At 37.8% G+C, this 8,901-nt stretch overlaps 1 pseudogene; it reads right to left on the bottom strand.

Moving 5' to 3' along the window:
• Nucleotides 1-7,480: 7,480 nt before the first annotated feature.
• Nucleotides 7,481-8,132, bottom strand: LOC139311572 (dual specificity mitogen-activated protein kinase kinase 3 pseudogene; annotated as a pseudogene).
• Between the last annotated feature and the right edge of the window lie 769 nt (nucleotides 8,133-8,901).

Genomic DNA, 8,901 nt, shown 5'->3' with positions numbered 1-8,901 from the left:
CTGTATATACCTATATGAATAGTAATACATATAGTGGCAATTAAGAAGTATGACAGATGGCATCCACAATAGGAGCAGAAATGTAAGTGATTTGAGGTAATTCTCTCTGATTCTTCATTCCCATGTTCTCTAAATCTGTTCTTATGAGCTCCCCGAAATTCTCATGGAAGGAGTGGAACATTCTTGTACATATTTTATTTATTTATTTATTTATTTATTTATTTATTTATTTATTTATTTATTTATATTTTATTTATTTTTATATGCCGCCCTTCTCCGGAGACTCAGGGCGGCTTACAATGCATTAAGCAATAGCCTTCATACTTTTGTATATTTTATACAAAGTCAGCTTATTGCTCCCACAAACCGGGTCCTCATTTTACCCACCTTAGAAAGGATGGAAGGCTGAGGCTGAGTCGACCTTGAGCCTGGTGAGAATTGAACTCGCAGTAATTGCAGGCAGCTGGATGTTAAATGCTGCCTTAGTAGGAGGCATGAGCCTCCTACGCCACTCAGGCTCCTATTTAGTTAGGAGGTCACTAATGGATGCCCTGTTTTCCATTGCACAATCATCTCTCAGCTGTCTGTAAAATCCTTACTTTCTCTACTTTCATTAAACTACGAAAGGTCTCATGAAGACTAGTACACTAATAAGGTTTTGATACCGGGTCACTTAATTTGATTTGATCCATTTTATCTTAGCTGGTAATGCTCTATTTATGTTCTACATATTGATCCTTGTTATATGCTTTTAATATGTTTTAATGTACTCTGAAATCTTGAACGCCTAGCCTAGGAATTTCATTAAAGCCAGGGTGTAAATCAAAAATCAGTAGCACTTGTCTAAGAGTACATTTAAATAGGGGAAAAAAAACCTTGAGTGTCAATTTAGATTATGGGTGCACAGGCATATCTATAAAACATTGTTTTAGGAAATATGTTGTTTATTTTATCATAAACCATTAAGTGCTGAGAACATAATTAATTTTGAATTTCATTATATCAGACTGATTTATTGTCTTGAGATGTAGGATACATAGTGCAACAGTATTGGTGAATTTACAATTTAATTGTTTATGTACTTCATACTTACTCTCTAATGTGAAATTTTAATTTGATCTCAGATTTTTTGTTTTCTTCATAGAAATCACACAAGCAAAACATTTAGTCCTCCTGCATAATCAGCAGAGAAAATTAATATGTTCTTATGACTAAAAATTCAGAGAAGTGAAAGGAAATGGAAAGAAGTTAATTCTATTACTAAATGAACAATAACTATTAGAGGAATCATATAATAGAAGATGTGTTGTTGGAATAGCTTGGTAGTGGCTGTCGCTTCCTTTCCCATCTAAATTCCAGGATTCTGGCTGGACAAGTCTTTAAGGCTCTAGGAAGCTTTAAAGGACCTCATAAACCCTGATTAGTAAAAATAATAATGGACTGTTAAGAGCTCCAAAAGTTCTCTAGCTTAAGGGAGAAGGCATCAAAATAACAGATGTCATTCAATGTGAGCTGATTGACATTGGTGTCAAAAATCCTAACTGCTCATTGAAACTAATGAGATCAGAACTAACACTGACTGATGAAAAAAGATAGATCTTGAAGTAGCAGTAAACAGCTCAATGAAGCTGTCAACATCACTTGTAAAAATGGCCAAAAGGAATAATAAGACGTGATATTGACAATAAAGATCCCAATATCAAAATGCCTTTATGAAAATCAATGCTGCAACTGCATCTGGAGTATAGTGTACAGATGCAGTTTTGGTTGCTGTATCTCAAAAAGGGTATAATGAAAATAGAGAAAATAGAGAAGGTTCAGAGCAGCTTCCTCATGAAGAAAGGCAGTAACTTTGGGGGCTTTTTAGTCTAGAAAGGGGACATGATTGAGTGTGGAAAACTACCGTATGCACAATGTGGATAAAGTGGAGAATAAGAAAGGTTGCAGGAATTGGGTATATCTAGCTTAATGAAAAGAAGGGCTAGATGAGACATAATAGCCGTGTTTCAATAGCTAAGAAACTGCCACAAAGAGGAAGGGGTCTACATATTCTCCAAAGCATCTGAAGGCAGGCAAGAAGCAATGGATAGAAACTAATCAAGGAGAAATCCAACCTAGAAATAAAGAAACAATTCCTGACAGTAGAATAATTAATCAGTGTAAAGGCTTGCCTTCAGAAGTTGTGGCTACACCATCACTGGAAGTTTTTAACAAAAGACTGAAATGGCACAGGGTCCCCTGACCCTGAACTAGAAGACCTCTAAGATCACTTACAACTGTTATGCTGTTATTCCTCCCCAAAGATACTATAACCAAAGCTCACACTATAAAATCGAATCCTGTAAAAATCAAGACAGACTGACATATTTTATATGCAATGGATAATTAAATTTTGCAGTCCAATATCATGAGATATGGTGCTGTCTACCAACTTGGCTGGCTTCAGAATGGCTTGGACCAATTCATGGAAGTCACAGATATCAATAGATATTAACTTTGATAAAAGCTGGATTGCCTATGAAGCAGTGGTGGGATTCAATTTTTTTAACAACAGATTCTGTGGGTGTGGCTTAGTTGGGGGTGTGGCTTGGCAATCATGTGACTGGGTGGGCGTGGCTAGCTGGTCACGTGACTGTGTAGGCATGGCTAGCTGGTCATGTGACCGGGTGGGTGTGGCTATGTGCATAGGGACTACTCAGAGGGCTGAAAAAAAGTCATTTCTGACTGGGCCTCGCACTTTTGACCGGTCCTCACACTTATGACCATCCTCACATTTATGCCCGTGCAGCTTTCTTAACAACCATGTCACTCATTTCACAACTGCTTCTCTTCACCATGGTGACAAGATAGGGCAAAAACGTAAAATGTGAGGACAGTCGTAAGTTCGAGGACTGGTCAAAAGTGCGAGGACCAGTCAAAAATAACTTTTTCAGCCCTCTGAGTAGTCCATATGCACAAAAGGACTACCCAGAGGGCTGAAAAAAGTGATTTCTGACAGGTCCTCGCACTTTTGACCGGTCTTCGCACTTATGACTGGTCATCATTTATGCCCGTGCAGCTTTCTTAACAACCATGTCACTCATTTCACAACTGCTTCTCTTCACCATGGTGACAAGATAGGGCAAAAACGTAAAATGTGAGGACAGTTGTAAGTTCGAGGACTGGTCAAAAGTGTGAGGACCAGTCAGAAATAACTTTTTCAGCTCTCTGAGTAGTCCATATGCATAAAAGGATACAGCAATAGAGAGGGATGAAGGAAGGGAAGGGAAATTAGAGTAGGAGGGAGGGTAAGAGAGGGAGGAAGAGAGGAGAAGGAGAAAGGAAGAGGAAGTAGGGAGGAGAAGAAGAGGGGGAGGAAGAGAAAGTAAGAAGGAAAGAAAAGACAGAGGTGGTAGGTTTGAGGAGAAAGATTGCTGTACAATAAAAAAGATGAAAGGGAAGAAAGCCAACCCCAAACAAATATAAAAATATTAAGATAAAAGAATGAATTGTTAAACTTTAAAGAATAAAAGAAAACAAATATGAATAAATAACAATAATTAGAAACACACATACAAACATACAATGTATTTTCTTTGAACAAAGTATTTGGCCGGTTCACAAATTTAAACAGTGTTTAGTCATTTCAATTAAATTTACAATTTCTATATTTCCTTTTTGCCATATTTATTCCTCATCTATTTATATTACCCTTCATCCTCATCTCTAATTTTAATCAAATTCAATTTTTCCCTTCTATTCTATATTATACCCCTTCCCATTGTCATCTATTTTTATATCCATCCTCACATTGGTTAATTATGTAATATTACAGTTGTTTAATATAAATTCAACATTTTAATATGAATCAATTAGTTATATAACTACCTTTTTTGTATATTAATCAATATGAACATGAATATTCCAATTATTTCCATGCAGTCCAATTTCTTACAAATCAATTAATTATATTTACCAATAATAATAAACCAAATAAATTCCCCCATATATTCCTCCAAACCACAACTTAACCATTTCTGCTTTCAGAAATATACAATTAATAGTATCTCAATTATTACAATTCCCTAGTTAAATAGAGCTTTTTTTCTTTTGTGTTTTAAAATCTTGAACTCTCCTCTTTTTCCCTAAATTTCCCATTGTTTGCACCTTCCTTTTTTGGTGAGGAAAAAGAAAAGAAATCTGCCTGCCTAATTATCCAACGTTACAGCAACAGCAAAGCAGTTTCAGTTTCAGGATAGCTAGAGGAAAAAAAAAATTGCTCCAGCAAGCAGCAAAACAGCTGAGACAAATCAGCTGAGACTCGGGAGCCGATCTAAGCAAGGGCTAATTAGCCTATGCTGAAGCTCCACGGGCCAATAAAATTACAAAAAAACACCGAACCCTTTGTTAAATTGCTGGCTCGCCCATCCCTCGCCCACCACTATTTATTGGCAATAAATAGTGGTGCGGAGGGGCGGGGCAAGCCAGCAATTTAACAAACAGTTCAGCTCCTAGAACCGGCAGAATCCCACCACTGGCTATAGGGTGGCCCTTTGAAGCGCCACAGCAAGAATTTGAACAGTTTTTTTTCCTCTAGCCATCAGCTGGGACTCCGGAGGCAGTAGTAGATTGGGAGTGGGCGGGGTAAGCGAACGGCCGGCGATCCAACAGAGAAGAGAGTGAGGGTGAGTGAAGGTGTGGAAGCTGCTTTCTCCATCCTTCTCTCTTGCGTCCGGAGCTGGTGGGGAACCACGTGGCAGCCCACGTGGATCCCAGGCAGCAGAACTCAGGCTAGGGAAGGGGTGGGCAATTGTGGCTCTTTTACAACCTGTGGCCTTCAACTCCCAGAATTCCTGAGACAGCCAAGCTGTCTCAGGAATTCTGGAAGTTGAAGTCCACAGGTTGTAAAAGAGACACAATTGCCTACCCCTGGCTACGGTAGGCTGGTGCTGCACGGGTGGGAGGTGGGCGGGGCGAGGGGCGGGCGAGCCAGCAATTTAACAAACGGTTCAGTGTGCTGCAGGGCCAATAAATTACAAAAAAAACACCGAACCGTTTGTTAAATTGCTGGCTCTCTCGCCCCATTTATTGGCAATAAATAGTAATGCGGAGGGGCAGGGCAAGAGGCGGGGCGAGCCAGCAATTTAACAAAGGGTTCGGCTGAACCCCCAGAACCGGCAGAATCCCACCACTGCTGTGAAAGCCATCTGCTGGGAAACTGTGCATTTGGTTGGCCACACTGAGAACAGATTGCTTAACCAAATGGGTCTAAGATCCAATCCATCAGGGTACCCCTTGTGCACTTATGTCTGGTGAATTTCAAAAATTACGTTATTTTATATTATATTTTAAAATTATCTCTGAATATTTTCTTCTCACACACTTGTCAGAGATGCCTCTTTTCCTGTAAAGGTAATCCTTGATTTACGATTATAATTGGGACTGGAATCTTGATAATTGAGCAAAACAGTCATTAGGTGAGACACACTTGTGATTACTTCTCTCAACAACTACAATCCTGGCACTTCCTATCATGGTCATTAAGCAACCTTCAGGGTCATTTAGCAGAGTACCAGGTAAGGAGTGCCGTGTGTCTCTGGCGATGGAGGAGACCCTGGGAGGCTCCATTCAGGAGCTGAAAATCTTCCCTGCTCTAAATCCAGACAGGATTTTCAACCCCTGAGAACTTAAGGAACTTTTATGGTATGCATCAAATTGATTTTCATACATGTTTTCTCCTAAAAAAAAAAAATCCTCCAAAATATATATCTTTTCAAATAAAATATATTCTGTCTACTCATTGCTTGAAAATCCATTTTTGTGGGTTGTACTGCTTAGAAGTGCAGCACAAAATCTGGATAAATGAGAAACCAAAAGATAATTACATTCTAATCAGCATGTTAGTCCAGGAAGTGTAAATCAGGATAATTCATTTAAAAAGTTAGACCAAACAAAATTCTCAACATCCTTATTGCAGACTAGGAAAACCTCAGACAATTTTTATTGTAAACCTCAGCTAATTCTTTTGACATGTTTAAAAGCAAACAAACTCCTACTTAGTCCACGTGAACTCTGCAAGGCATCAGGAAGTAAGCATAACGACGATTACTGTAGCAAAGAACCAGCTGAGGATTCCGCTGGTTTGAATTGTGTTGCTTGCTTTGCCTTCACAAAACTTGGAATAGTAGCCCTTCTGAGAGTTACATTGATAGACTGGAATATCAGTTCTGCTAATAGTATTTAAATATCATGGCTCAAGAACAGACAAGGCTGCATATCAGTCAGAGGTTGTAATAAAGTGGATTTACATAAATCAACAACACTGATCCCCCCTCCCTTTTTTTAATGTATAGTATACATAGCCAGGGAAGTCTACAATGCTTTTTAACCACAAAGTAGTTCTGGCAGCCTAAGATGGCTAGTTCATTTTGTTCACGCATGTGTGCTCTCCACGGTACACTGCAGGGGGCGAACTAGCTTTGCACCAGCTGGTTAGCAGCATTTGGGGAATGTTGTGTCATCCAGGCTTTCTTCCGCTGACCTTGTCTTACATCCAGGCAGGTCTGATGACAACTCCCACTTCTGCATAGAACCTTGGTAGCTTTTCCCACCAGAGTGGTACCTATTTATCAACTTGCATTTTACAATACATGCTTCCAAACTACTAGGTGGGCAGGAGATAGGGGCAAAGGACAGGAGCTCATTCCGCCATGTGATGCTGTGGGCTGTAATCCAGCATCTTTAAGGCTGCTGCCCCACCATGCCCTCTTCGGTTATAACATCACTGATTATAGCTTTCTATAGTAACAATACTTTTGCTTTTATATAAAACCTATCTTTCCTTCTTTATATTCAACAATAGTAGAGTTTTGCCGATAATTTCAAAGATAACTTTTAAAAAATAGCTTTCAAGATGATTGGCGTGCTTATGTTGCTTTCATTGGAAAGAGATCTCTGCATTTTTCTAAGTACATTCTACTAAGTACATTCTACTTTTGTGGACGTTTGGGCTTTCTGGCTGTAACCCAACCAATTGCATTAAATATATCTTTGTATTTAATTTTGTAATAACCCTTAGTTAATTTAAATAACTCCATCATATCATTGCTTAATCATCTAAGACTTTACTCCTGGCAATAGTATATGGCTAATGGTAAAAAAGGTATTACCAGCCAACAAAATAACTGTCAAAGTCAGAAAGCTATGGTTTGTAAAAGTCTATATATTATTTTGTATGAAGTCAGAGTTTTGCTTGTAAAACTTCAACCATAAAAAGCTGATATATAACTTCAGTTATGAAAGCATTTACCTTTTATTCATGAATAGACTTACAAGGCACAAATGCTTCTGATTCTGTTCTGAAAGTTCAGATGAATAATGGCTTTTGTGATATCCGATCTTTTTTTACAGAGATTTCAAAGAGGTTATTTATTTTATTTTATTTTATTTTATTTTATTTTATTTTATTATTTTATTTTATTTTATTTTATTTTATTTTATTTTATTTATTAAATTTATTCACTGCCCATCTCACTTCTGTGACTCTGAACTCTGATTTGTTGATCACAATGTTGGATAGGTTAACATCTTTGTGAATCACTGACAATTTACTGTGGAGATGCTCCAGTGCTTGCACAATAGACACAGCTATTTTTCCCAGGATCTCTTCAGGAATGGTCTTCTTCTCCAGACCTTCTTGTAAAATTTATCCAGAGACATGGCCATCAATTTCATGCAGATCAGGATATCAGCCTCTCTGAAAAGGGTTCCATAATAAGTGACTGTGTAAAAGCAGTTGACTGTCCTCATGGAGACATCCAGATCCATTACCAGTCTCTTCTCCTCCTGAGTATTCACAATGGCTCAGATTCTCTTCACAGCCATGATCATGTTACTCTTCACATGATGCACTTTCTCACCACCCTGTAAGCATCTCTCCCCAGTTCGGAGATGCTCACCAAGTCATCAGCCTCAGCTTCAAAGTTCTTTTCTCCAGTGTTGGAGAAAAGTCCTGGAATTCAAATTCCTTGGAGGTGTTGGTGGGACAGGTGATTTTTTATTAACTGATGACATTATTAAAATGGTGATCTTTTCTTCTTTGTTCTGACTTTGTGCTTTTCCAAGGATCCTTTGGGATCTTGTTTTTTGTTCATGCTGATTTGATGGAACCAGCATACCACACATGCTTTGCAGGGATGACTTCCTTTTTATAACAGTCATATATAGATTATACATTATATCTATAGATTATAATAGTTACAACTGTCATGCATAGATTCAAAAGTTAAAAAAATATATTTCAGTGATCAGCCCCTCTGGTATTAAAACCTTGAAGTAGAAATTGAGTTCCTACATTAATGGTTCTTTAGCAGTGGGATGTGATACCTTGATGATCACAAGCAGCTTGGGATGGTATATTAAGAAAATATAAAGCTGATCAGCAAAGATGAATCAAGGTGGCATAAGTCAAGCAAGGAAAAGAGGATGGTGTGAATTTTGAGAAATAGCTAAAACCATGTTCCGAGCCTTCTGTCAAACGCATTCATCAATCACAGAGAGTTTCCACTGTCTTGTTAGTGACTTCTAACATGGCATGTGATTTCTAAAGTATCTGCAATAGTATAGTGTTTCTAATGTTCCATATTTTTACTTATTGTTTTAAGTTTTTAAACTTTCAAAATAGAAAAACATTTTATATGGTGAAATATAGAAGAGGTAGAGATGACCAATCTGCTAGTTGTTTACTGATTATATTTCTTTGTTTGTTTAACTTATATGCTGTCACTCTCATTGATAAGGCAACTGTACATAAAAACAAGCCTGAGTCAAGGATAAAGTTCTCTATCATTTAATATGTGGAATATTTATCTCTTGCTTGTCTCTAATCCCATTGAATATCAATATTTTGATATTAATGGGAAA

This window comes from Pituophis catenifer, unplaced genomic scaffold (assembly GCF_029215685.1).
Source record: "Pituophis catenifer annectens isolate HBS135680 unplaced genomic scaffold, rPitCat1.0.hap2 SCAF_1, whole genome shotgun sequence".
NCBI classification, from domain to species: Eukaryota; Metazoa; Chordata; class Lepidosauria; order Squamata; family Colubridae; genus Pituophis; species Pituophis catenifer.
The sequence above is the reverse complement of the archived record's forward strand: the minus strand, read 5'-3'. Positions and strand labels throughout refer to the sequence as shown.